The following is a 12,947-nucleotide window of genomic DNA, read 5'->3' on the forward strand; positions in this document are numbered from 1 at the left end:
CTCTTAGTGTTTCCACTGAAAACTACAAGATGTTCAAAGTGAATTATACAAATTATTTCTTTTATCCTGATGTGTCACGATGTTCAGGCATAGTCAATTCTGGGAAATAACTTGATGCTTATTAATATGGCATACAGATTTTATAGTTTAAACAGAACCTATTCTGCTTATTTCTCTGAGTCGACATTCATAATAATCCTTGATCACCTCATGCTGGACCTTCCTGTCTGAAATAAGCCATTTTAGCTCTTCTCTTTTAAAGATCATCCTCCCTTTAACACAGCTTTCTTTCATTGTTTAGCCCACTTTGATCACAAAGCAGGACAAGGTGGCTAATGCACAGAACATGTACCATATATTTCTCTCTCTGTAAAAAAGCTGTAAAGCTTATGAAAATACAGTTAAAAGTCCAAAATGTATGCTCTCAATCACATTTTCCAAAGCATGAACATACCCTAACCCAGTGGCTCCCAAACGTTTTTTGCTAGGTCATCCTTTGTTTTACAAGAAAATCTTTGCAGTGATTAAAACATATTCAAAGTGAAGTGGCTGTCTACAAGTAACAGACAGTGATGATGATGCTGCTATCATTTTAAGAAAGAACTGATATAATTGTAAATATAATCTGGAGCATCTGAGCTGAATAATATTCCTCGAACACTGCTCTGAATCAGTTACACTGACAACAATATAAATGACACAACTACAGAAGGGTCCACAGGAAATGTCTGGCATCTAGAAACAGCCTCCTCCACACTCTACATTCACCTACACCGTCCTGGCTGTGAATGACCATGAATGCAAAGTGGGCTGGAGGAATGTGAGGCGAGTAAAAGTGTCAGGACAGAGTCACGAGGCAGGGAGGATACGTTTCCAGAAGGAAGGAAAAGGAAAATTAAGCCACATAATCCTTGTTTTAGACTTGTTTTAATGCTCAAACAAACTGGTTTATATTAAACACAGTGGGTTTTTTTCCTTGGCTTCCTTTGGCCTGACTGTTGCCCGGTGTTCCAGTACAGGAGTCGGCTCAGCCCTCACATTAAATGGTAATCTTACCGCACGAATGTACCAAAGCAAAATCCTAGTAGATTTACAGAGGGCTGAAACAAAAGAGGCTTGTCCAGCTGCTAAGGGTCGTTTTTAAGGATTCCTGCTGGCCAAGAATACCCAAGGAGGCACTTTGGTCAAAGACTTTTAACAGTTTTTAGTTGCTGGGTAGTTTTTAAACTTGTACTTTTAAATAAGGAGGTCAAACCAGCATTCGTGATGGATGTTTTCAACCATTTTGAGTCCCTGTCTTCCTGCTTCCAAAAAACTCTGGTGTTTGTTTTTGTTTCCATGACAGATTTTGAGGTTATCTTCTACCCTGATCCAAAACATAAACTTAGATTATAAACTTATTACCACTGACAAAATGACCCAAGCTGAAAGTAAAGGCTCTCTCACGGCTATTACCAAGAAGGCTGCAGAGTTTCAAGATTTTCTTTGAGTAAAACTTTATTTAATCTGTAAATATAGATGGAGAAGAGCTTCTGACTGCATCAGGATTAGGCACAAACACCTTGAGTGACTTTAAGGGTTACTCCTGCATGACTCCATCCAAAAAGGAAAATCACCAGGATTCTAATTTTTAAAAAAGTAAACCAAATGAGAAAAGTTTTTATTGATTACACAGTCAATTCAGGAAAGTTCACGTATTTTCTATTAAAAAGGCAGCACAGACTCTTGCACTGTGTTACGACTGTGACCGTAATTATGTGTGGATTTGAGTGTCTAGGTGCTCCTCCGGGTATGTTACGATTTGGCGTTGGTATTGTATTGTTTTTGCGTGACTGTTATGTGTTTCCTACTTTATTTTGAAGGTCTGTTGTTATTTTAGTGTGTTCAGTTTACGTTTCCCTGTCTCGTCAGTTCTGATTTGCCCCAGCTGTGTTTCCCTCCTGTTGTCCATTCCCTGATTGCTCCCTCCATGTATTTAAGCCCTGTGTTTCTGTATGTCATGGTCGCGATCTTCTTCCCCCCCGTTGTAAATAGTTTGGCGCCTTGTGTTGAGATATAAATAAATATCATATTTTGCTTTAAAGATATAGTGGTCGATATTTTCGTTTTGGGATGATTTTGTGGAAACCCGTATTAGTTTTTTTTTTCGTGTGTTTTTACCTTATTTTTATTTTCCTTATCTTTGTTTTTCTACGTTGCACCCCGGTTGCCTAGGCCGGGGTGTAACATATGGGGGCTCGTCCAGTCACTGTGGGGTCCGAGGGCCGCTTCAGCCGTTTGCCGTTGCTGGAGGGTCCGAGGGAGGGACCGCTTCAGCCGCCGTCTGTCTTCGCTGGAGGGTCCGTGGGACCGCTCCAGCCTTCATCCGCCTTCGCTGGAGGGTCCGTGGGACCACTCCAGCCTTCGTCGTCTGCTGGAGGGTCAGGGGGACCGCTCCAGCCTCCATCAGTTTCATCTGCCTCTGCTGGAGGGTCCGTGGGACCGCTTCAGTCTTCATTTGCCTTCGCTGGGGGGTCCGAGGGACCGCCTCAGCCTTCGTCGTCTGCTGGAGGGTCAGGGGGACCGCTCCAGCCTCCATCAGTTTCATCTGCCTCCGCTGGAGGGTCCGAGGGACCGCCTCAGCCTTCGTCGTCTGCTGGAGGGTCCGTGGGACCGCTCCAGCCTTCATCCGCCTTCGCTGGAGGATCCGAGGGACCGCCCCAGCCTTCGTCGTCTGCTGGAGGGTCCGTGGGACCGCTCCAGCCTTCATCCGTCTTCGCTGGAGTGTCCGAGGGACCGCTCCAGCCTTCATCAGCTTCGTTTGTCTTCGCTGGAGGATCCGAGGGACCGCTCCAGCCTTCTGCAGCTGGTGGGCTGCGTGTCCGTGTGTGCAGCTGGTGGGCTGCGTGTCTGTTTTTTGCAGCTTGTGAGCTGCTGGTCTGTCTTTGCTGGGGGGTCCGAGGGCCCGCTCCGGTTTTCCGTTTCCACTGGAGGACCTGTCCAGTCATCAGCGTCGCCTGCGGGACGGTGGCCGGTGCCGTATGGGCTGGACATGGAACAAATATTTTTTTCGTTGGGGTTGTATGTTTTAAATGTTTGTTTTTTTGGGTGGGGGGTATGTTAGGTCTATGCTGGGTCAAGTGTGCTGCCTGTGCGGGTGTTTACCGATCACAACCCACTGGTGTTCCTTTCCCAAATGTGCAACTCCAATCAAAGACTTATGCGCTGGTCCTTGTTGTTGCAAGATTTTAACTTGGAGATCAGTTACAAGAAAGGGAAGGGTAACGTATTGGCTGACACCCTGTCTAGAGCACTGTCTCCTTGAATTAAACGTTTTGGGGTTAATGTTAATTCTTGGGTAAGGGGGTGTTACGACTGTGACCGTAATTATGTGTGGATTTGAGTGTCTAGGTGCTCCTCCGGGGTATGTTACGATTTGGCGTTGGTATTGTATTGTTTTTGCGTGACTGTTATGTGTTTCCTACTTTATTTTGAAGGTCTGTTGTTATTTTAGTGTGTTCAGTTTACGTTTCCCTGTCTCGTCAGTTCTGATTTGCCCCAGCTGTGTTTCCCTCCTGTTGTCCATTCCCTGATTGCTCCCTCCATGTATTTAAGCCCTGTGTTTCTGTATGTCATGGTCGCGATCTTCTTCCCCCCCGTTGTAAATAGTTTGGCGCCTTGTGTTGAGATATAAATAAATATCATATTTTGCTTTAAAGATATAGTGGTCGATATTTTCGTTTTGGGATGATTTTGTGGAAACCCGTATTAGTTTTTTTTTTCGTGTGTTTTTACCTTATTTTTATTTTCCTTATCTTTGTTTTTCTACGTTGCACCCCGGTTGCCTAGGCCGGGGTGTAACAACTGCCTTAACTACATGTGGACCAGATATACTTACATGCACAGTCATCTATCAAAGGGTGAAGGAAAAACAAGGAGGCGACAATTGGTGCTAAATTCTATCTTCAGCAGGACGAGGTGACTAGCTCCTTCCTGCACCTGCCATGGCAGCTAGGTAAGTATGACTGATCATGAAGGATCGTGTAGCTTTTCATGATTTAATAACGTAAAACACACACACAAATGTATGCACTCAGCTGTGTGTGTTCATGTTAATTAGGGATGTGCATAGAGCTGTTCGATATAACGATAAATATCAGATGACGATATAAAAAGTCTATCGTTTCATTTCACGCTATCGTTTGTTTTGTGGTGTCGCAAAATAAACTGTTTACGGCAATATTTTTTCATCGGTCACTGTAGTGGCTATATTAATTTCTCAAAGTTCTCTCTTTCTCTTATATTTTATATAACCACACTATGGACGGACAAGCGCCTGTTTTTATGCGTTGTCGTTAGCAACAACGACGGTAACAGCATCGCGTGTCCGCTTGTTTATGTTCCACATAAACCTTTCACAATAAAGCTCAAGATCCTGTTGAGACTTTTCAAAATAAACTGAATCACGTGAAAGAGCAGATTATTTACGGATGAGAAGTAAAAAAGAGCCGTCAGGTGCTAAAAAAATAAACCTTTGACTCAAACGTTAGAACAGGCTTTTCCCTGCAGCACACCGTGTAATAAATACTCACAAAGAAAACGGCGGCGTTTACAACTTATGTCTAAAAATGTATAGCTTCATGCTTCGGTTAAAACACTCCAGCTACATGACGCGCAGCTGGAAACATTTCCCGCAAGACGAGCTGTCCGAGATTCATAGAATTTACAGAAAATGTTACATTTTTGTGATTTATATCGTTATCGGGACGATAGATGTCTTATATCGGGATATGAGATTTTGGTCATATAGCACAGCCCTAGATGTGCATAAATACTCAAACAGACATTTCAAAGCTGCTATCTTTACTCATCTCACACTGTGTATGTTTTCAACATTATACATAGCCCAAACATTTCAGCAACATTTAAAACACGATTCAATTAAAGGTTTCATATAGCTCTGAAAATATACAATAAATGTTTATTTGTCTAATTAAATCTGTGGATTTCAAGTGTGATCAGTATTAAACATTTTCTAAAGGGATTCTGTGTTTTTAGACTCTGCAACTAGTCTAATTTCATAGCAAACATCACTAATGCTAATTAGTTTATAAAACAACCATAACATTCTAACTGAGAAAGGCATACCATGAGGTAACAAGCTTTGGATCATAATTTTCCTGCTTCCCAACAAGTTTTTATGTCTCCTGATCATAAACATAACCTTTGTTAACAAAGCTCTTAGCACTACCAAAAACAATGGCCACACTTCTAATGACCCAAGCAGACATAAACAGGAACGATTCTCTATTGAAATTAAAAGTTAGAAGAGTCGAGAGCATCAGCATCAACTCCCAGCCTCTTCACAGCAGCCGGCTGACCTTTTCATTAGTTCGAAAAGACAATCACATCCCAAAATTTAAAAAAAGAAAAAGGTTTATCTCAAATAACAAACCTCCTTTCTATCTGATAGTGTATAGGCTTTATAAATACAGCTAACTGGCACAGGAACAGGCTAAAATAAACATAAGGGCTGAAGTAAACCTTGGGGCTGCGCCAAATCCCCCCCAAGGCCAAAGAGCCCTCTGGGAGTGTGTTCGGAGGAGTGAAGCTACAGGGCTCATCAACAGCAAACACACCTGCTTCGAAAGTGACCATTAGAAATCCCCTCTGAGGCAAAGTCTAAATGCAGATCAAGAGAAACTCTCAAGAGAAAACCTGCCCCCTCCCCCAAAAACAATCAACAGCTGAACAAAGGCAACGCGTCCATTTCAACTCCACGGCACAAGCCGGTGACTTCCCCTCGCTAACAATGAATGCTGAAAGGCGGTGAGATCATTTGGAAGCGGGGTAAGACACAGAAGAGGGGAGGAGGGTGTAGCCGAGCTCTTTAGCTGGTAAACACTGAGGCACTGAGGGGGTCTCTGCGAGCAGAAGGCTGGTTTATGCGCCAAAGTCATTACTCATCTCCCACTGATGCTTCTGAACAGCTAAAGTGTCGGGACGCAAATGCAAACATACAATATAATTTCCAACTTCTCTTTAAAATAATTTGTCCAAGAGCTGATGTTTTAGTTTTAATAAAGCACCATGAACACTACAGCAGGTAGACATGCAGATACTTTCTTGGATAAGACAATAAATGTAACCAGGTGCTGGCAAAGTCACGAGGCGACCAAAGACTTCAGTTCCCATCCAGTGCAGCAGGTAGATATTCAAATAACTTTCAGCTGTTGGCAGCAGAGAGAAAATGAGAGATGACACTGGGATGTATCACCCGATAAATATTTAGATAATATAAATTTAAGTCACAAGTATTAGTGAACAAAAAAGGAGCTAAAATCATAAAACAAAACTTCTTCTTATCAATAAAACAAAAATACATAAAGACACGCCCCCTTACTTCCAAATTACCTTTATTCCAGCAGTTTCTCCATCATTTCTTTCCCAAACTAACAACAACACAAACGGTCTATTTTTATCCCTGTGCTTCTGCTGTCCAAAAGCTGACTTTGGAGAGAAATTAATTTGACAGACCAGCCGTGGGTCACAGAACTTCTGCTTAGATTTAGGAGATGACCTCAATCTACATTTCCTGTAATCAGATTTTGTTTTTATTAAGTTGGCTTGTTTACAGTGTCAAAGAAGATTCAAAGTGACGGCAGTGACTGTGGATCAGCAAACGATGGAGGATGGAGTTTATTTTCTTTCATGTTTTTTGAATTATACTTTCTACTAATTTCACTCAAATTTATTTTTTTTCTATAAAAACTAAAATAAGACCTTGATTTAACCCTCGGCTTAGGACATTTCTGCCCATGTGAGAGAGAAAGGTATTAACCGAGCCAAGCTGGCTTGCTCATTTTAGCGTTGCCATTATCAATCACACTCACAGTTTAATTGGGAAAATGAGCCTCTTATGCTGATCCCGTTCAAACAGGGCTGATTTTCATATCCATAAATCATCGTTGATGCAAATTAAATGCTAATTAAATTTGACTGTAAAACTCCTCAAATATCAACACGACTTGGATTCAGTCATTTATGTCACCCTGAGTCAGACAAGCCCGACTCAAAGTCCACTCTGTTGTTGACTCTGGAGCTTTTGCACATATCTATGCAGACGTTTGGTGTCGTGGAAAGTTTAAACGCTGACATTTCCATTGAGCAAGCTCGTTCTGCTGATGAGGACTGTCTGATACGTGGGAAGGCTCCAGAACAAGCAACGTTTTATTTTTTAAGACAACCTGCAGTTAGGATTTCTTGCTTTACACTCTGGGAGTCAGAGGACATCTGCGCTAAAATCTAAAATATATTTTGAAGGATATAACAAAAGATTTCAGTAATTTTGCATTCCCAGACTTCAAGTCTGTATCGTGAAGTTCCCTGCTGATGCAAATAGCATTGACTCAAGGTCTGCTCACTAGCTTATGCTGGAGGTTTTCCTGTTACTATCACAGTCACTTTTTTTCTAATGATAATCTTTCAGCACGGCTGAAACCTGTGGAAGAGAAGAAGAAGAAAAACCATCCTCTGTGACTCTTCACAACCTCATAAAAGAGTTACGGTCAGGTAACTAATACCAGCAGCGATCCACCAGAAACATGTTGTTAGGCTACAAAACCAGCGTGACGGAAATCCCAATTAATTCTCAAGTGATAACGAGAACTTTGATCATTTTGTCCCGCAGGAGGTTTAAACGTTACTTCTTACAAGCAAAACCTCTGAGCTGTGTCCACGCACAGCGCATTAAAGACCTCCATCCTCCCCCTCTGCTCCCAGTTAATCCTGCCGAATTAAATCAAATCCCTCCAGAACCTTCTCTCCTGCTCTGACCCACTTTGTAACTCGCTCAGTAAAACAAAATAGCTGCTTTAAATGCGACAGGGTTGTAACTGCTTTGTGTCTTAAAATAAACTTCACCTAAATCCAAACATGAACTCACAAGTTTTAAAGCCTACAGGGGGACACCAGCCAGCCGGCTCATTTTTCCCTCTGTATGTTCTAACGCCTACCAAAATAAAGCAACGCAATATTGTTTCCGCAAAGATTATATTGATGTCAAAGTTTTTCTCCAGGTTTAGATAAACATGCTGCAGCAGACAGACAGCAAGTGCAGAATCAGGCAATTTGAGCAAAGTTGGAGAACCGAGTATTTTTCCAGGCGTCTGGCCTTCACATTCCAGTTTCTGTCTGCTGCTGCGATCCAGCCCTCAGCCACTCGACTTTCTCTCTTCAAAATGAACCCAGAAACAAAAGCTCCTCTGTGCCGAGTCGGACGGTCCGGCTCCTGATTCTCACAGCGACACTTAACCAAAGTTCCGGCTGTCGGGGCTTATCTTAAATAAGAGCACATCATAAATGGCATCCCCGTGACTCAGGCCAGAGAAAGCTGACTGAAGTCACTTTTTCTTCACTGTAAATCCGGGTCATGTGGATATAATTAGACAATGAGACATGCACAGAGGAAACCGTAATCCAGCATTGTGCACTGTCCAGTTTTTGGTTTATTCTGATTGTGTTTGAGATCATTTCTTCCATGTGGGGCTAACCGGTGCTGCGCTGCAGTATCATAACATACATCTGGGACTGCTCACAAGCAAGGCTGAGTCACTGTTAGCTCCGAGGACAATCAGATGATGACAGAAAGAACGAAGTTCATGGAAAATGTTTCAGCAGCTCGGAGTCTCTCAGTTCGCCGTCACTCTGCGCTTCTAAAACTAAAGACTCCTAAGTACTCCCCGAGGGTAGCTGCCCACTGAGGGGTTACCCTCACTGTCAAGGGCTTTCTGTCTGTTTGCATTCACGCGGTTACGGTGCGACTGGCATAGCAACAACTACAAACACAACAAGATGGACGACTGGAGGTGTGTGTCTATTAGGGATGGACTGATCTGATATTTGATTGATTATCAGTCCGATCGACACATCGGTTCAGTTCTGTGTTGTTCTGTTTACTGCACCACGTGTCAGCAGCAGCAGCCTTTTTAAGTAAAAATAAAACATATTTTCTGTTGCTCCTGTAGGGAAACAATGACAACGTCGTGCTGAACACTGTCCAAGGTAAATGGCATTGTTTTTCTTCCTTTGAATACCCCCTTAATTAAGCTTGGAATTCCAATTTCCCTGCTTTGTTCTAAAGTTAGGGGATATTTTTGGTTAATAGACGGAAATCCCAGATTTTATTTTTTTTTTAAAATATGTTGATAGCTGGTGCTGCAATAACATGGAGAACATTCACTAAACACTAAGGGGAATGATCTATGAAAAAGTCCCTGCACTTCCTTCCTTCCTAAACCGAATCAGATCCTTTAAGCACAAAGGTGAACAGAGTCCCTTGAACCAATTGCTCTGGGAGTTGCTTCGCTGCTTCTCTGATGTTCTCTGCAAACTGATTTGTAATTGAATGAGCTGACAGTTCAAAGTGCTCACTGTTTCTCTTGAGACGGGCTCGATAAGCAGCAGTCTTTGTTCAGCAGAGTTTTATGAAAGGTTCGGCCCCTGATCCTGCTGATTTGCTAACGGACTGCATCGTTGGTAATTATGACTATTTTTAGCTTGAATGCACTGTTGTATACCGTTTGGCTTATTGCATCTGTGGCCAAGAGGGCTTCTTGGCTCCTGTGAAAATTAGATTATACAGGGTTGAAAAAAAAAAAGAAGAAGCAAAAACACGGTTACATAAAGTCAAACAAAGCTGGTAAAGAAAAAGAAGAAACAAAGCACGATGCACAAACAGCCAAAGTACACACTGTTACACAGAGAGACCGCTTAACTCTTAATGCAATACATTTGTACCAATCAAATGGCAAAAAAATAACAAGAAACCCTCTGCTAACTGAGGTTAACAAAGACTATCCTCTTCAGTTACACGTGGACGAGTTGTGGTTGTATGCACAGTCACCCCTCAGAGGCCCATTTTGAGCCAGGAAAAAAAAACTCTGCATGAGTGCAACTGTTTTATTATAGGGTAGAAAAAAAGCAATTCCATCAACCTTGCCATATCAGTGGGTCAGTTCCTGCAGAAAGATACAAAATGTTGTAGAAATAGGTCGATAAATGTAACTTGGTCAAGCACATCAGCTTCAACTTCAAATTTAAGCAGGCATGCATCATTTTTGTGCCTTTGTTATAACAAATCCGATTTTACAAAGAACCAAAATGCCCATTAATCGCCCAAAACAATCATCCAGCCGTGACACAGCACAGCATCACTTTGTTATTAGCCTCACACTGCAGTAACTTCATCTCGTGGCACACCTCCATTTCAAAGCCACTCGATCCTCTCAGCTATACGATACAGTGCATTGAGGCTGATGTTGCTGGTTACACGGAGTCAGAGGGATCAACAAATAGCTCAATCTGACCGCCGGCAGCACCACATTAGCCCCAGTGACCCCCTCATGCTGCAACACAACCTCAGCATCAAATAACATTCATGTGCAGCAGGAGGGGAATAAAGGCAGCAATTGTGGAGGAAACCCCTCAGCCTCCGCAGGAGGGGGATTAGGTAATTGTGTTAGAGCAGAGGATTAGATTAGAGCAAAGGGACGAAGCAGAACAGGTTAGCAGGGGACGGGAGACCAGCAGGGGCACACTGAGGCAAATGGGGGGGGGTTTAATAATGAACCTCTGATACCAGTCCAGTCTGACCGAAGACACCGAAAAGTAAAAAGAAGAGAACATGTAATCCAGGTACACAGACTGGAATACATGGTCTCCATGGTGACACTGCCATCCAATCCTTGGCTCCGTTTAAGACCAATAAATATGATTACTCATCCTGCCCTCCTTATGTGATCGAATGTTCGAGATGTATGGAGCACAAGGCTGGAAAACGTTTATTTAATCCAGAACAAAGGCAATTTCTATAGATAGCAATGAAACCATATCTATGAGGCTGGGTTTAAAGAGGACAGCGAGGCGGGGGGAACATGACAGTTAGAGATATGAAAACAGTGTAGTGATAGAGAAGCAAAACACACGTGATCTTCATATACAGCAGGGACAATTTCCTGTTATTAACTACTCTAAATTTGCAGAGCAAAGAAAATATTTGCATACCCATAAACCTCTATTTAATTCACAACAGAACACAGAAAGCATATCATAAATATATCATTTTACACAGCATTAAAACTTTGGCACAATTGGGTTTGTAGTGTGTTCAGTCTTCTAAAGTCAAACATGTTAACATGTTTCGGTTTAGTTTACTAAAGAATAAAATAACCCTCCATGTGTTTGAAGAGTGAAGCATTTAACCTGCATTCTCTCTAATGGCCAGCAGGGGGAGACTTTTCTAGTTGCACAGACTAGTCAGATTCTTTATGAATAAAGACCCCTGCTGCTCACTTGACCTATGACCCTAGCAAACGCTTTCCTGATGAGTTTGTGGTATCAATCGTTAGTTTTACATCTTTTAAAATTGTATAACTTAAACTGCCACACAGACTCAAAAACCATAAAGCATCAATCTCATTAGTTTGTTCCATCTCATCTCAAACCAGCAAGATGGTGACAGCAAAAAAGTTCACTCTGAGGCTTTAAAACCTCATTAACAAAAACATGAATGTGGTCACACATAGCTTCCTGCAGAAGTCCTGCAGAACCACGCTGGCTCAAAGAAACGTGACAGAGACTGAAGTTACAGGAGCACCAGCCAGTGGCGTCCTAACATTGTTGAACTAGCAGGAAACTGCTGTTGTACTTCAATGAAATAAGAATAATTTGTTTAATCAACTAACATCTGTAGTGCCAACTAGTGGCTATGTCCATCTTTCATGTACAGGCTATGATTTGAGCTCTACTAGCATCACAATTCAACTCCACGGGAACACAAACAAGAGTGATTCTTGATTGTCCATCTGAGGTCTAAGTGATCAACCCAACCTCTAAAAACTAGGGCCAGCATAGTGAAGAGTTGGTTTTATTGCTTATGCTGACTTAGACCACAGAGGGTTAACATTAATGTGTTAAATCTACTCTTTAGCCCGCCTAGAAATGTAAATACACACCACACAAACACCTCAGCAGCTGTTACAGGTCTGTTTGTTAGTAATATGTAGTGAAAACACAATACAAATTAATAAATGATGAATAATGTGAGATGCTGTCATCTTTTAATGGTAGAAATATGCTGTTTTTCTTGTTTTCATTTCAGTAAAAATAACAGCTGCTTAAGATTTAACGGCTCCAGTGATGCAGACATATCAGAGCACAAGTAATAAGTGAATGCAGACAATGACGTCACCACTACAGCGGGGATCCAAAGACCCCAATTTAATCAAGCATCCACTCAATTAAACCTGGACCGATCCACGGAGGCCCAACCCAGAACTCAGAGGCTCACGGTTCCCTCGGAGGGTGTTTTGGATGTAAAACACTCTAAAGTCATTCTGCTGCGTGTGTGCTTTTACTTTTAGATTCACTTTGATCGTGACCTGAACATGTAAAAGCATCTGATTCGCTGGCTGCAGCTTCTATATCTGAAAACCCGCTTGTTTCTTCGGCTTTCTGTGAAATTACACTAAAGTATTTCTGCTTCAGATTGCTGATTGGACAAAAGAAGCCATGTGTAATCTTTATTATGACAGCTATTCTAACAACGAAACAATGACTCAAACAGCTGGGGTAATGGGGTAATCTACAGATTAATCTGTAATTACAGTAATCATGGCCACATTTAGAACTGCAGTGGAGCTTCCTAAACATGATACAACTAACTAAATGGATTTATATCTGTCTGTTAAATTAGATCAGAACCAAAAACAAAATCTTAACTTCGCTCCTTTGTTGGGTGACTTTGTTGACCCATCAATGAATCATGTTGCTGCAGTAACAGGCCACTACTTCCTGTAACAACCAGTGAAACTGTAAATCACACGATTGATTCAATGTATGCCCGCACATGTGGAAAAACCCCTAGAAGTACAAGCGACCGATGCAGAAAGCATCGTTCTGTAAAAAAC

At 42.0% G+C, this 12,947-nt stretch overlaps 1 protein-coding gene across 5 annotated transcripts in view; it reads right to left on the reverse strand.

Annotated features, from left to right (window-relative positions):
- Nucleotides 1–12,947, reverse strand: part of LOC146697568 (ral guanine nucleotide dissociation stimulator-like) — a 56,391-nt gene that overhangs the window by 13,254 nt on the left and 30,190 nt on the right. The window lies entirely within an intron of this gene.

The sequence above is a fragment of the Copadichromis virginalis genome, linkage group LG12 (genome assembly GCF_057382275.1).
Source record: "Copadichromis virginalis isolate Kocher_CV1m ecotype Utaka linkage group LG12, C_Virginalis_male_GT1.1, whole genome shotgun sequence".
Lineage (NCBI taxonomy): Eukaryota > Metazoa > Chordata > Actinopteri > Cichliformes > Cichlidae > Copadichromis > Copadichromis virginalis.